At 42.4% G+C, this 13,565-nt stretch overlaps 1 long non-coding RNA gene across 1 annotated transcript; it reads right to left on the reverse strand.

Annotated features, from left to right (window-relative positions):
• Positions 1–3,130: 3,130 nt before the first annotated feature.
• LOC113030492 (uncharacterized) lies at positions 3,131–3,757 on the reverse strand. The gene is made up of 3 exons (XR_003273589.2): positions 3,591–3,757; positions 3,372–3,516; positions 3,131–3,289 (listed from the first exon to the last, which is right to left on the reverse strand). It is a non-coding gene; the product is annotated as an uncharacterized LOC113030492 (long non-coding RNA).
• Positions 3,758–13,565: the final 9,808 nt, after the last annotated feature.

Consider the following 13,565-nt stretch of genomic DNA (forward strand, 5'->3'; position numbering starts at 1 on the left):
AACCGTTAACTGATTCATCTGAGAGACTATTGCTTCTCATTCCAACAATTTCGTTGTGCAATGACAGAATTCTACTCACTGAAATTGAACCATCAGAATACTCAAATGCTGGCTTTCTGCTATGTTTTGTTTCTAAGTGATCTGTCTTTGTCTTCTTCAGGTTTGGCTTTAAATCACTCAGTGCACCAACCCAGTACCGCCGATGTTAAATCATCATGAAGTATATTTTGGTCTTAACCATATTGTATTTTAATCAACTGTCCCTAATGAAACATGACTGACTCCGGCGATAATGAGGTCATTAAATGAACCAATCAATCCCATGACAGCAGATCATGTGAGTGAGGGAGTGATGGGTTACTACAACAGGCCTCTGCTGCAGTAAACCATGCACACATTAAAGGCCACAGTCATTACAGTGTTGCTGTTAGAGCAGCAAACATATAACTAATAATATTAACAGCTTATGATTATGCTTAGGAGTGCTGAATACAGGATAAAAAATTCAATTTATATAATTTTGTCTCAGCCAAAAACCATTTGGATGTAAAAACACAAAAGTGTGTGGCTGGATTAAGATGCAGGCTCTGTAACACAGTGACAGACATGGAGACAGTTTTGCACCACACAACATCTCATTTCATGGCTTGGCCTGAAAAACGCTACAGAAAAAGTCAATGCGTGAAAACTCAGCCTTTCCCACCTCACAGGAGTATTTGCTTGTGTATGTATTTTGAAATGTTTAACACGCCATACGACAAATGTAAACTGGACACTCTTTGGAGGTGGCAGAGGGAAGGAGAGCAATGAAGTTAATGCATGTTTATGTGTCTCAGTCAGACTAGATGGGCTGAGGGATAGAGAGCATCAGGGTATATACTATATATATACTATAGTACTAGTATACATACCAAATGCAGGTACTGTCGATGCAGTAAACAGCCCCCCCATCTCTCTCAAGCCCCACAGAGAAAGCCCTCGTCAGCTCGCTGTTTTCTAGTTGACACCTCTGCTAACCCTGTCAGACCCAACCCATCAGGTTTTTTAAGTGAGATGTTTATTAATTAAAAGTTTAGTCCTTAACATTTTGAAATTATAGCAAGTATTGATGATGTTGATGAGACAGAGGTCTCAGAAGCTGGTGTATCAAATATGAATCAAAGGACATTGTAGGGCTTCTCCGTGGAGTAGCCTCTCCTCAGACCCAGGCTGTCTGGATCCATCAATTACCATGTCCACAGTCTGCTCCTTTTCCCTCTTTTTCTCCATTTCTCTTCATACATCTTTTTTTCTCCCGCCCTCACTCTTTCTTCTTCACTTCACGCCTATTTCCACATGTGCCCCCACTCCCTTATTTCCCCCTTTCCTTGCTCATCTTCTTTGATTTTGTTTCGCTCTCTGCCGCCTCCCAATTGTCGTTCTCATTTTCTCTTGTTGCCTCTGACATGTTCACAATGAAGCAATGTGGATGTTATTGTGTGAGTGTTGGAGCTCCATCTGCACCCCATTAGGCTTAAAGGCGGGGCTTTGTGTAGCAACGGTAGGTGGGAATCAGTATGGCAATGACCCCTGTCAGCAGGAATTAGGAGGACAGAGTATTGTAAACAGTTTCAGAAAAGAAGGGAATCCACTAACTGGTGATTTAGCACTTGGAAATCAGACCCATGCACTGGCCTGCTGATATTTCAGGGTTGTATTGTAAAGCCTCAAATTGAGCATCAGAATAAGGAAAATATTTGATTTAAGTGCCTATGAACATGGTATGGTTGATGGTCCCAGATGAGCTGGTATTTCTACAGGGATTTTCCTGCACAACCATCTCTGGGGCTTACAGAGAATGTCCAGAGAACGTGAAAATATTCAGTGGGCTGCGGTTATATGGGCCATACGATCAACAAGGTGCTGTCAGATGAGAGGGCCCAACTGCTTTAATCTGACAGGAAGACAACAATAACTCAAATAAGCACACAACACAACCAACGTATACAGAAGAGAATATCTGAAAACACAACACATCAAACCTTGAAGCAGAAGACAACACAGGGTCTCGTTCCTACAGCTAACAACAGAAACCTGAAGCTACAGTTTGCATTCGCTCACAAAAAGTGTACACTAGAAGAAAAAACTCAGAAACCAGTTTTACCTGTTATCATCTATCATCCACCTGGGCCTTACACAGAGTTTCTGTCTGATTTCTCAGACTTTTTATCTGATTTAGTTCTCAGCTCAGATAAAATAATTATTGTGGGTGATTTTAACATCCATGTAGATGCTAAAAATGACAGCCTCAACATGGCATTTAATCTGTTATTAGACTCAATTGGCTTCTCTCAAAATGTAAAAGAACCCACCCACCACTTTAATCACACTCTAGATCTTGTTTTAACATATGGCATAGAAACTGAACATTTAACAAATCAAAACTTGAACTCCGGAAAGTTATAAGAAAGACCGTCTTTTATGTCCAATAATGTTTGTCGGTCGTACACAAGGAGACATGTGCTAGTCGTGAAAAAAAAGTGTTTCCTGAAAACCCTCTCCTGTCTGATCATTTCCTGATAACATTTACATTTACAATAATTGATTACACAGCGGTGGGGAGTAGACTTTATCACAGTAGATGTCTTTCTGAAAGTGCTGTAACTAAGTTTAAGAATATAATCCACCCACTGTTATCATCTTCAATGCCCTGTACCAACACAGAGCAGAACAGCTATCTGAACGCTGCTCCAACAGAGGTTAATCATCTTGTTAATAATTTTACCTCCTCACTACGTACGTCTCTGGATACTGTAGCTCCTGTGAAAACTAAGACCTCAAATCAGAAGTACCTGACTCCGTGGTATAATTCTCAAACACGACTCTGGCTGTAAAATATAGCCAGAGTCCGCCCTATTCTCTCTCGGGCCAACACGGAGATGCTGATGCATGCTTTTATTACCAGTCGCATTGATTACTGCCCTGCTCTCTGGTCTTCCTAAGAAGAATATTTCAACTTTACAACTTTTGCAAAACTCGGCAGCTCGTGTGCTGACGAAGACCAGAGGGCGGGCCCACATTACACTGGTTTTAGAATCACTGCACTGGCTCCCCGTGTGTTTCAGGATCGATTTTATGTCATGCGCCGTGGTGCGCGGGCACGAAAGGATCCAGGCGCAGACTCCGAGCTAACAAAAAGACACTTTATTAAAACAACGAAAGGCGACCCGGGGAAAGTAAAGAGCAAAACAGAAACTAAAAATCCGGGGAAACAATGACACGAGGAAGCCGGGATCGGGACGGCGGGGGGCTGCAATAGAAAGGGGAGATGATTACTAGGGAGCCAGGAAGCGGGGAGAACATATCAGGACTGAGTTAGAGTAGGGGCTTACGATAGAACGGAACCGTGGGAGCTCGGGAGGGAAGTGTGGCAGTCCGTGGGGGCAGGAAGTCCGTGGAATGGCGAGTGGGCCAGGTGAGCACCGCGAGATCCAGTTGAGCCGGAGGACAGGCAGGTAGCAGACGCCGAGTAGAAACCTGGACAGAAGTAGGCAGGTTAAACAAAGTTCCAAGCAGAAGAGAATGCACACTTTTCGTGGAAGTCTGGTTACCACTGTGGGGATGACTACGGACTGGCGTGGAGCATCCGTCAGCGCCGGATTAAGTGGATCTCCGTGTAATCACCGGGATGGAGAGCAGGTGTGCTGGTGATGGCCCAGCCCGGGGGTGTGGCTACCCGAGCATCACGCATTCCACAGACACAGGACCACGGACCATGACATTTTAAAGTTCTTTTATTGGTTTTTAAATGTCTTAATGGTCTCGGGCCTTCTTATCTCTCAGATCTGCTTTTACCATACGAACCCTCGCGGACCCTGAGGTCCTCTGGTGCTGGCCTTTTGATTGTCCCTAAAGTCAGGACACATACTCACGGAGAGGCAGCTTTTCAGTGGTATGGTCCTCGTCTGTGGAACAGCCTGCCGGAGGAGCTCAGGGCCGCAGAGAACGTACATGTTTTTAAGAACAGGCTCAAGACCCACCTTTTTAATTTAGCTTTTACTTAGCGTTTATTTATTTTATGCTTATTTATTCTATCCTGTTATTCTATTATTAATTTAGACTTTACCTAATATTTATTGATTTTATTCTTATTCATTTTTAATCTTCTTACTCTATTTATATTTATATTTATATTGTATCCCGTTCTTATTTATTTTATCATTTTACCCTGTATATAGCCTATTGTGTCATATCTCCAGTGTTTCCTCAGAGGGCGCTCTCTGCACCGGGGCTGTGATCGACTGTGGCTGCTGGGTCTCTGGGGGTCCTCTCAGCCTGGCTGGGGGGCTCCTTTGCCTCCCTCCTGCTGTGTGCCCAGCCTGGAGGCTGCGGTCTGTGACCGGCTCCCGGTGCAGACGGCTCCCTGTTATAGTGTTTCCTCACTTGGCTCATGCGAGCCCAGCCCAATTTTTACTCTTTAAGTGTGCGCGTGTGTGTATATGTGTGTGTGTGTGTGTGTGTGTGTGTGGGGGGGGGGGGGGGGGGGGGATATGTGTGTATTCACATCATTTATGTTAATGAGAGTGCGGGGAGTGAGTTGGAGGGTGGGGTGGGCTGCTTTTACCTATGTAAAGCACTTTGTGCTACATTTTTTTTTGTATGAAAAGTGCTTTATAAATAAAGATTGATTGATTGATTGATTGATACTGTCGACCATAATATCCTATTAGAGCGATTAGAACATGCTGTAGGTATTACAGGTACTGTGCTGCAGTGGTTTGTATCATATCTATCTAATAGACTCCAGTTTGTGCATGTAAATGGAGAGTCCTCTTCACACACTGAGGTTAATTATGGAGTTCCACAGGGTTCAATGCTAGGACCAATTCTGTTTACATTATGCATGCTTCCCTTAGGCAGCATCATTAGAAGCCATAGCATAAATTTTCACTGCTATGCAGATGACACCCAGCTCTATCTGTCCATGAAGCCAGATAACACACACCAATGAGTTAAACTGCAGGAGTGTCTTAAAGACATAAAGACCTGGATGGCCGCTAACTTTCTGCTTCTTCATTCAGATCAAACTGAGGTTATTGTACTCGGCCCTGAAAATCTTAGAAATATGGTATCTAAGCAGATTCTTACTCTGGATGGCATTACCTTGGCCTCCAGTAACACTGTGAGGAACCTTGGAGTCATTTTTGACCAGGACATGTCCTTCAATGCACATATTAAACAAATATGTAAGACTGCTTTCTTCCATTTGTGCAACATCTCTAAAATTAGAAATATCCTGTCTCAGAGTGACGCTGAAAAACTAGTTCATGCATTTATTACTTCCAGGCTGGACGACTGTAATTCATTATTATCAGGAAGTCCTAAAAACTCACTGAAAAGCCTTCAGCTGATCCAAAATGCTGCAGCAAGAGTCCTGACAGGGACTAGAAAGAGAGAGCAGATTTCTCCTGTTTTGGCTTCCCTTCATTGGCTTCCTGTTAAATCCAGAATTTAAAATCCTGCTCCTCACATATAAGGTCTTAAATATTTAGACTGCAATAGACATAGGCTGCCGGGGGATTCCCATGATGCATTGAGTTTTTCCTTTCCAGTCATCTTTCTCACTCACTATGTGTTAACAGACCTCTCTGCATTGAATCATATCTGTTATTAACCCCTGTCTCTCTTCCACATCATATATTTATCCTGTCTTCCTTCTCTCACCCCAACCAATCACAGCAGATGGCCCCGCCCCTCCCTGAGCCTGGTTCTGCCGGAGGTTTCTTCCTGTTAAAAGGGAGTTTTTCCTTCCCACTGTCGCCAAAGTGCTTGTTCATAGGGAGTCATCTGATTGTTGGGTTTTTCTCTGTATCTATGAAGCGCCTTGAGGCGACTTTTGTTGTGATTTGGTGCTATATAAATAAAATTGAATTGAATTGAAAAAAGGTGTCTCTATCAGCAGAGGTATTGCGTGGAACCACTGTGAGATCCTGCCTCACCCTATCATGTGACTTACTGAGATCAACAGACATAAGATGTGAGTGGGTGTCAAGGCGTCTGGGAAGGGATCTCAAAACTAGCTTAGTGGCTTTGTGTGACCTACACTGAGATGTTGTGACTTTATTAATCCCAGAGAGGAACTGAGTTGTCAAGGCAGCAAATATACAACAAACAACAAGCGCTCATATAAAATGAGTGAAGAGTTATGATAGATAAATATTAAGATAAATATAGAGATTAAAGGACTAGTATGTGTGTTCTGGTATACAAAGTGACAGGGTGCACTGATGTGTGATCAGTTCTGTTCCACATGTGTGGATCTGACCTCAGTGGATAAATTAAAGAGTCTGACAGCAGCAGAAGCAACGAGCTCCTGTAACGTTCCCTCAGACAGCGAGGTTGAAAGAACTGTTGCTGAAACTGCTCTTCTGGTAAACTTCAGTGCTCAGGTTTCCATTCTCTTCAATGCGCACAGTCCAGGCAAAGCAAACATTTATCCTTTGTATCTTCCCTGCTGAACTTTGTCTCTATCCACTGAGTTGATGTGAACCATGAAGGAATCTACTTCCTGGGTTCTGATTGCGACCCAGGAGTCATCCATGTATCTGTACCAGTGGTTAGGTGCTGTCCCTTTGAAAGGGCCAAGAGCTTTAATTTCCACTTCCTCCATGTAAAGGTTGGCTATAATAGGTGTCACGGAGAGCCCATGGCACAGCCATGTTTTTGTCTATAGAAACCCTCATTGTATATAAAATATGTGGCGGTAATGCAGAGGTCTAACAGTGTGCAGATCTGATTGGGGTGAGGATGGTTCTGTTTTCTAAGTTCTGTTCTCTGAGTTTATACTCAGTGGGTCTGAGTTGGACTCCAAGAAAAGAAAGGTATCGTTACCTTCGGAACAACACTGTCATCCCTTATGTCAGCGGTCCCCAACCCCCAGGCCACAGACTGGTACTGGTCCGCGAGAGTTGAGGCTGTGGTGTGAAGTTGATGGTTTTCAGGGTTTTTATCATTAACTCGGTTTCCCTGGGTCTTTCCCGTGTTGTAGTTGTGTGTTTGAAAGAAACATTTACGCGTTACCATAGTGACCAGAGAGCATTAAGGGGAGGATAATGCTCTCAATGTTGTTGGCGCGTTTCAGGAGGATGCTGCTAATAAAGTTACATAATTACACAGTGAGTTTGTGTTTATTATTATATTTACAAAATACCACCATTTTTGTCTTGGTCGTATCGTTTTATTTTGTTGTATTTATCCGCAACACCTTAAAGGCCAGTCTGTGAAAATATTGTCTGACAATAAATCGGTCCGTGGTGCAAAAAAGGTCAGGGACCGCTGCCTTATGTAGCAGGTTTATCAGAGAAACTCAGGAGCGTGTTCTCCAAGCACAACAGCTCAGTGTACTTCAGACAAAAACTGGTTCATCCTCAGTGGGTCAGAAGCTCTCTGAGCCAGAAGCCCAGGAACATCACGTGGAATCTGGTTACAGTGAAGAGGATCCCAGACCCCTGTCATGCCATACAAGTTGAGTCACAAGTCATGCAGTCCAAATAGATTTCCTTTGTCAGATTTATTGTGATGTTTAAATCCCAAAGTCTTTATCTCCCATGGCTGAGGAGGAGGAAAAAACACCAGGAGAGTGTTTTGCACTCACAAAAAACCCAGCACGGGTGTTGTTTCCTGGCCACACTGCCAAAACAACACCTTCACATCCCAGGTACTACTGCCAGAGGACAAAGAGTCTTCTGCATGTCTGGTGACATTATCACAGCACAAAGGTGCATGCTGACCTTAAATCATGTTGCACAGACCTTCTCGTTAAGCAAAAATGGTGACATTTCTCCAGTGTCCAAATGTCTTTTAAACCAATAACAAACCAAACATGAAAGTTCTTGGGATTGTATACATGCAAGAATCAACTCACACACAAGAGGACTTCAGGTCAAACAACATCAACATACACAGTAAAAAGAAAATGCTATTGGAAAGCCTGTGCAAGATGAATGTAAGGTAAATGGTTCTTATAAAGTGCTTTTTTACACTACCTGATCACTCAAAGCACTTTATACAACATGCCTCAGTCACCCATTCACACTTTTTCCTATCAGCGGCCCCTCGTTTATGACGGGAGTTACGTTCTAAAAATAACCCGTGATAGGCAAAATTCGCGAAGTAGCCAACTTAATTTTTTACAATTATTATAGATGTTTTAAGGCTGTAAAACCCCTCACTGCAAACTTCATACACTTTTATCAGACAGGCATGAACATTTCCACAATTTTCTCTCTTGTTTAAACTCTCAAAGTTCCAACCTTCATAGAAAAATAAGTCCAGTATTATAAAATGAAACCAGAGAAATCCACAGGCAGGTCTGGACTGGGACAAGAAATTGGCCCGGCCCACCAGGTATTGTAGGAAAAGCCATAAAGCCTTTGAATGAAAACAAACGCTGTTGTGACAGTGATGTACAGTCTGGTTGGTTTATATGTATGATTTCTATACATTTTATGTCAGATAAAAAGCCTGTCATGCTTAACTTTTGAGAATATAAGTAAATCTTTCTTTATAAGAACTCTGTCCTGCATTACTTAAAATGACATAAATTAATAGAAAACAGTAGAAAGAAAAACGTTCTTGTAACAGTGCACATTTAGTGCAATTAGAGAAGTGCAAACAGAAAGTCTGTGGAACACCTGTAAACACAATATCTGTGCCTCAAAGGCCTCGACTGTAGCTGAAGTAAAAAAGAACCAAGTCATGAACTCAAAAGCTCAATGCTACATCTGTGGAAACAGACTAGTTTTTCCATTTGTATTATTTCAGCTTTTCTAATGCTAATCAGCTGCTCCCGTTTGTAAACCCGCTTGTTCCCATGATTACGCATCATAACTCATCATCACTATTCATCTATGTATTACTTTTATGTATTAGTCATCTATTTGTTGTAATCATCTATCCTTGCAGTTGCTTATTACACAAAATAAATGATATTATCACACTTCTGGCCACATAGCGCTGATATTCATTGCACACGCCCACATTAACCTTAACCAGAGGGTTTAAAAAAAAACAATGTTTACATACCATATCTGCTTCTGCCGTGGCCTGGTGGACAACAAATTGGTCAAGGGTTCCCCGAGCTTTCACGCCCCTCATGTTAATCATGTGCCCACCACTAGAAGCATGCTGAGGTCAGTCAGTCCACCATGGCCTATGGAAAAAGTGCGCCGGCACACAGTGCAGTGCACTTTACAGGGAGTGCAGAATTATTAGTCAAGTTGTATTTTTGAGGAATAATGTTATTATTGAACAACAACCATGTTCTCAACGAACCCAAAAAACTCATTAATATCAAAGCTGAATGTTTTTGGAAGTAGTTTTTAGTTTGTTTTTAGTTTTAGCTATTTTAGGGGGATATCTGTGTGTGCAGGTGACTATTACTGTGCATAATTATTAGGCAACTTAACAAAAAACAAATATATACCCATTTCAATTATTGATTTTTACCAGTGAAACCAATATAACATCTCCACATTCACAAATATACATTTCTGACATTCAAAAACAAATCAGCGACCAATATAGCCACCTTTCTTTGCAAGGACACTCAAAAGCCTGCCATCCATGGATTCTGTCAGTGTTTTGATCTGTTCACCATCAACATTGCGTGCAGCAGCAACCACAGCCTCCCAGACACTGTTCAGAGAGGTGTACTGTTTTCCCTCCTTGTAAATCTCACATTTGATGATGGACCACAGGTTCTCAATGGGGTTCAGGTCAGGTGAACAAGGAGGCCATGTCATTAGTTTTTCTTCTTTTATACCCTTTCTTGCCAGCCACGCTGTGGAGTACTTGGACGCGTGTGATGGAGCATTGTCCTGCATGAAAATCATGTTTTTCTTGAAGGATGCAGACTTCTTCCTGTACCACTGCTTGAAGAAGGTGTCTTCCAGAAACTGGCAGTAGGACTGGGAGTTGAGCTTGACTCCATCCTCAACCTGAAAAGGCCCCACAAGCTCATCTTTGATGATACCAGCCCAAACCAGTACTCCACCTCCACCTTGCTGGCGTCTGAGTGGGACTGGAGCTCTCTGCCCTTTACCAATCCAGCCACGGGCCCATCCATCTGGCCCATCAAGACTCACTCTCATTTCATCAGTCCATAAAACCTTAGAAAAACCAGTCTTGAGATATTTCTTGGCCCAGTCTTGACGTTTCAGCTTGTGTGTCTTGTTCAGTGGTGGTCGTCTTTCAGCCTTTCTTACCTTGGCCATGTCTCTGAGTATTGCACACCTTGTGCTTTTGGGCACTCCAGTGATGTTGCAGCTCTGAAATATGGCCAAACTGGTGGCAAGTGGCATCTTGGCAGCTGCACGCTTGACTTTTCTCAGTTCATGGGCAGTTATTTTGCGCCTTGGTTTTTCCACACGCTTCAGAAGCTTTGCAATTTTGAGACTGCTGCATCCCTCTGCAAGATATCTCACTATTTTTGACTTTTCTGAGCCTGTCAAGTCCTTCTTTTGACCCATTTTGCCAAAGGAAAGGACGTTGCCTAATAATTATGCACACCTGATATAGGGTGTTGATGTCATTAGACCACACCCCTTCTCATTACAGAGTTGCACATCACCTAATATGCTTAATTGGTAGTAGGCTTTCGAGCCTATACAGCTTGGAGTAAGACAACATGCATGAAGAGGATGATGTGGACAAAATACTCATTTGCCTAATAATTCTGCACTCCCTGTAGAACCCATTTTAAATGCTCTATTCTACAACCTTAGGCCGACTCAGGTGATGTAATCTCAGGAACACACATGAGCTAAACTCATACAGCCATTCTAGCATGAATTTTATAAATATGGTTATGAAATATCTAATAAAATAATTTGAATAAATGGGTTTTAAGGATGCAGGAAAATACTGCTGTTTAAACATGAACTCAAAAGCACTTTCCAAAAATCCAGCAGCAGTGCTGCACACCGCCAACAGCTCCACATTTTGTCCCTCTGGTGCTGCATGCCGGCACTATCCAAGTACAAAGGACTCCACGAGTGACATCTGTCTCATAATCATCACAGCTTTGATTGCCAACTGCAGTCATGGAGAAACACATTTCCTGTCTTATGACCCAGCATTTTGAGTTTCGTGCCTTTTGTATCATGTTTAGGCTAGTTACAAAAACAGTAACTTGTATGTCTCCACATAACAAAACTGACGTAACAAGAATCAAAAGGAAGCTTAAATACTGGCTGATCAGCCCAAGTTGACACACACACAGGCGAACACAAATATTAACAAATTATCTAACATCAAACAACAAAGCAACAGTAAGAATCACTTCAAATCAATAATACTCAATAAAATACAAAGCAAACCATAAATCAAAGAAAAGGCACAACATTAAAAATTACTTATTTATTGTCACCAGTGAAAGAGCTGCACTTGGTATGGTCCAATCAACACTTCCCATATATAACACAGTAGCATCCCAGAGCACATCTTTGCCCAACTTTAAAGTTGTGTGGCTGCAGGTGCAGCCATTGCACAACCCCTTGCTTCACAAACTCTCGCTAGAACAGCGAAAGAGAGAGATAGCCAGCTGTAATGTTGTCTCTTCCAGAGATGTTTTTAACCTCAATGGCTGCATGGCTAGGTACCAATGAGTAATCCTCTCATTTGTGCCCTTCATCTTGCAGACTGACCATAAAGCACCGCAGTGGCTGAACAGCATGAACTCCATCCATGGCTGGTTGTATTTAAAGGAGCCGAGCATCCACTTAATAGTCAGAGACTACAACTTCACCATGCCACAGAGCTCATCTCTGGAAAATGGCGTGCGACTGTTGTTGGCGACATGATGCTGGTCCACTGGTGGTCCCTGCAGAAGCACAGCTCCAATACGCCTTTCAGAAGCATTTGTTTGCAAAGTCAAATCCGCATCAAAATCTGGACTGTGAAGAACTATGTTTTCACCCAGAGACTGCTGGATGTTCCAAAAAGCTGCCTCTGCTTTTGTAGTCCACTGAACCTGATTTGGGCACAGTGAGCCTGTCATACCCATCAAGACTGCACTTCTAGCGACAAAGTTTGGAATAAATCGTTGGTAGAAGGCAGCCACACCCGGGAAGGACTTCAACTGCTTCTTAGTCTGTGGAAGAGGACAGCATTCAATGGCTTTGGACTTTATCAACTTGTGGTTTCATAACTCCACCTCCAATGGTGAATACAGACTGCAAATGATCCAGGACCTCCTTCAGATGTTCAATGTCCTCCACATGTGTAATAAGCAAGTCCACACAGTACCTGGTCCATTAGTCTCTGGAAGGTAGCCCCATGTAAACCAAATGGGAGGACTATAAACTCAAACAGCCCCCATGACGTGCAGAAAGCTGTCAACTCCCAAGACCCCTCCCTGAGTGGACCTGCCAGTAGCCCTTAGAGAGGTCAGTGGTAGTTTTGCTTTTTCCAGGTGCTCAATCAGCTTATCCATGCGTGGTGTTGGATATGAGTGAAACTTTGAAACAGAGTTAAGGTACCTGAAATGAATGCAGAATCTTATGGAGCCATCCTTCTTGAGAACCAGAACAGCTGGGTTACACCAATCACAAGGCTGAATGATTCCAAGGGACAATATGAGATCCACCTCTTTCTTCAGTGGCCCCAGAAGGTGCTCTGGTATCCTAAAACGTCTGCATCTAACAATTCCTCATCTTTTAACCCAATGTCACCAGAGTTGTATATTATTATTTTACATCCTTGCCCAGGGGAAACTAAAGTGTTGCCCTCCAAAGATGACCAATGCCACAGTAAGATTTGGAGTTGAGGCGGATTGGTTTACTTATCTATAAAAAGCCATTCTAGAAAAGCGGGGGGGGGGGACTTACCTTTCTACCAACCCAAAACCCTCAAAGAAAATAATTGGATCCTACCTAGCTCTATAACTTGCTCTATGTAGCAAGTCTGTTAGATAAGAGAAGACAAACGTGTGGTAACAGTAGAACTGTACTTCCCTAGATCTACGTACTTGCATTAATTATGCTGCATTCTCAGCTGAAGTTGAACCTAGAAAATAATGCATAAAATACTAAAGGATAGGTTCAGATTTCTCAAATCTTCATGTGGTTTGGAAAATTTGCTGTTGTGGAGCCAGTACAGACAATTTTAATGGGGAAAATTGCAGTAGTGTTTGTAAAGTTAACTCTACCAGGCTCCTCAGCAACAGTGTAGCGATTTTAATGTCTAAGAAGGAATTTAAATTTTAAAACAGTGCAAAAAAGGGTTTATAGGAAAAGTTCAGAGAGTTGTTAAAAGTTCAGATACCTCTAACCAGTCATACAGGATTAGTACCCTCAAAAATGTAGTACCACATATGAAATAATTTCCATATAATACTGAGAGTGCAAGGGAAATCCGAGTAAAAAAGAAAAGTCTTTTTTGAAATATTATACAGTTAAACGAGGATGTGCATAAAACTAGTGATGTTTAACAAATACGCAGATTTTTTTTATTTGCTTCCCTTCTGGTCTGCAAAGGTGTGGGTCTGAGATAATTACTCATTAATAGCTAACACAGTGTTAATATGC

The sequence above is a fragment of the Astatotilapia calliptera genome, chromosome 2, assembly GCF_964374335.1.
Source record: "Astatotilapia calliptera chromosome 2, fAstCal68.1, whole genome shotgun sequence".
NCBI lineage: Eukaryota > Metazoa > Chordata > Actinopteri > Cichliformes > Cichlidae > Astatotilapia > Astatotilapia calliptera.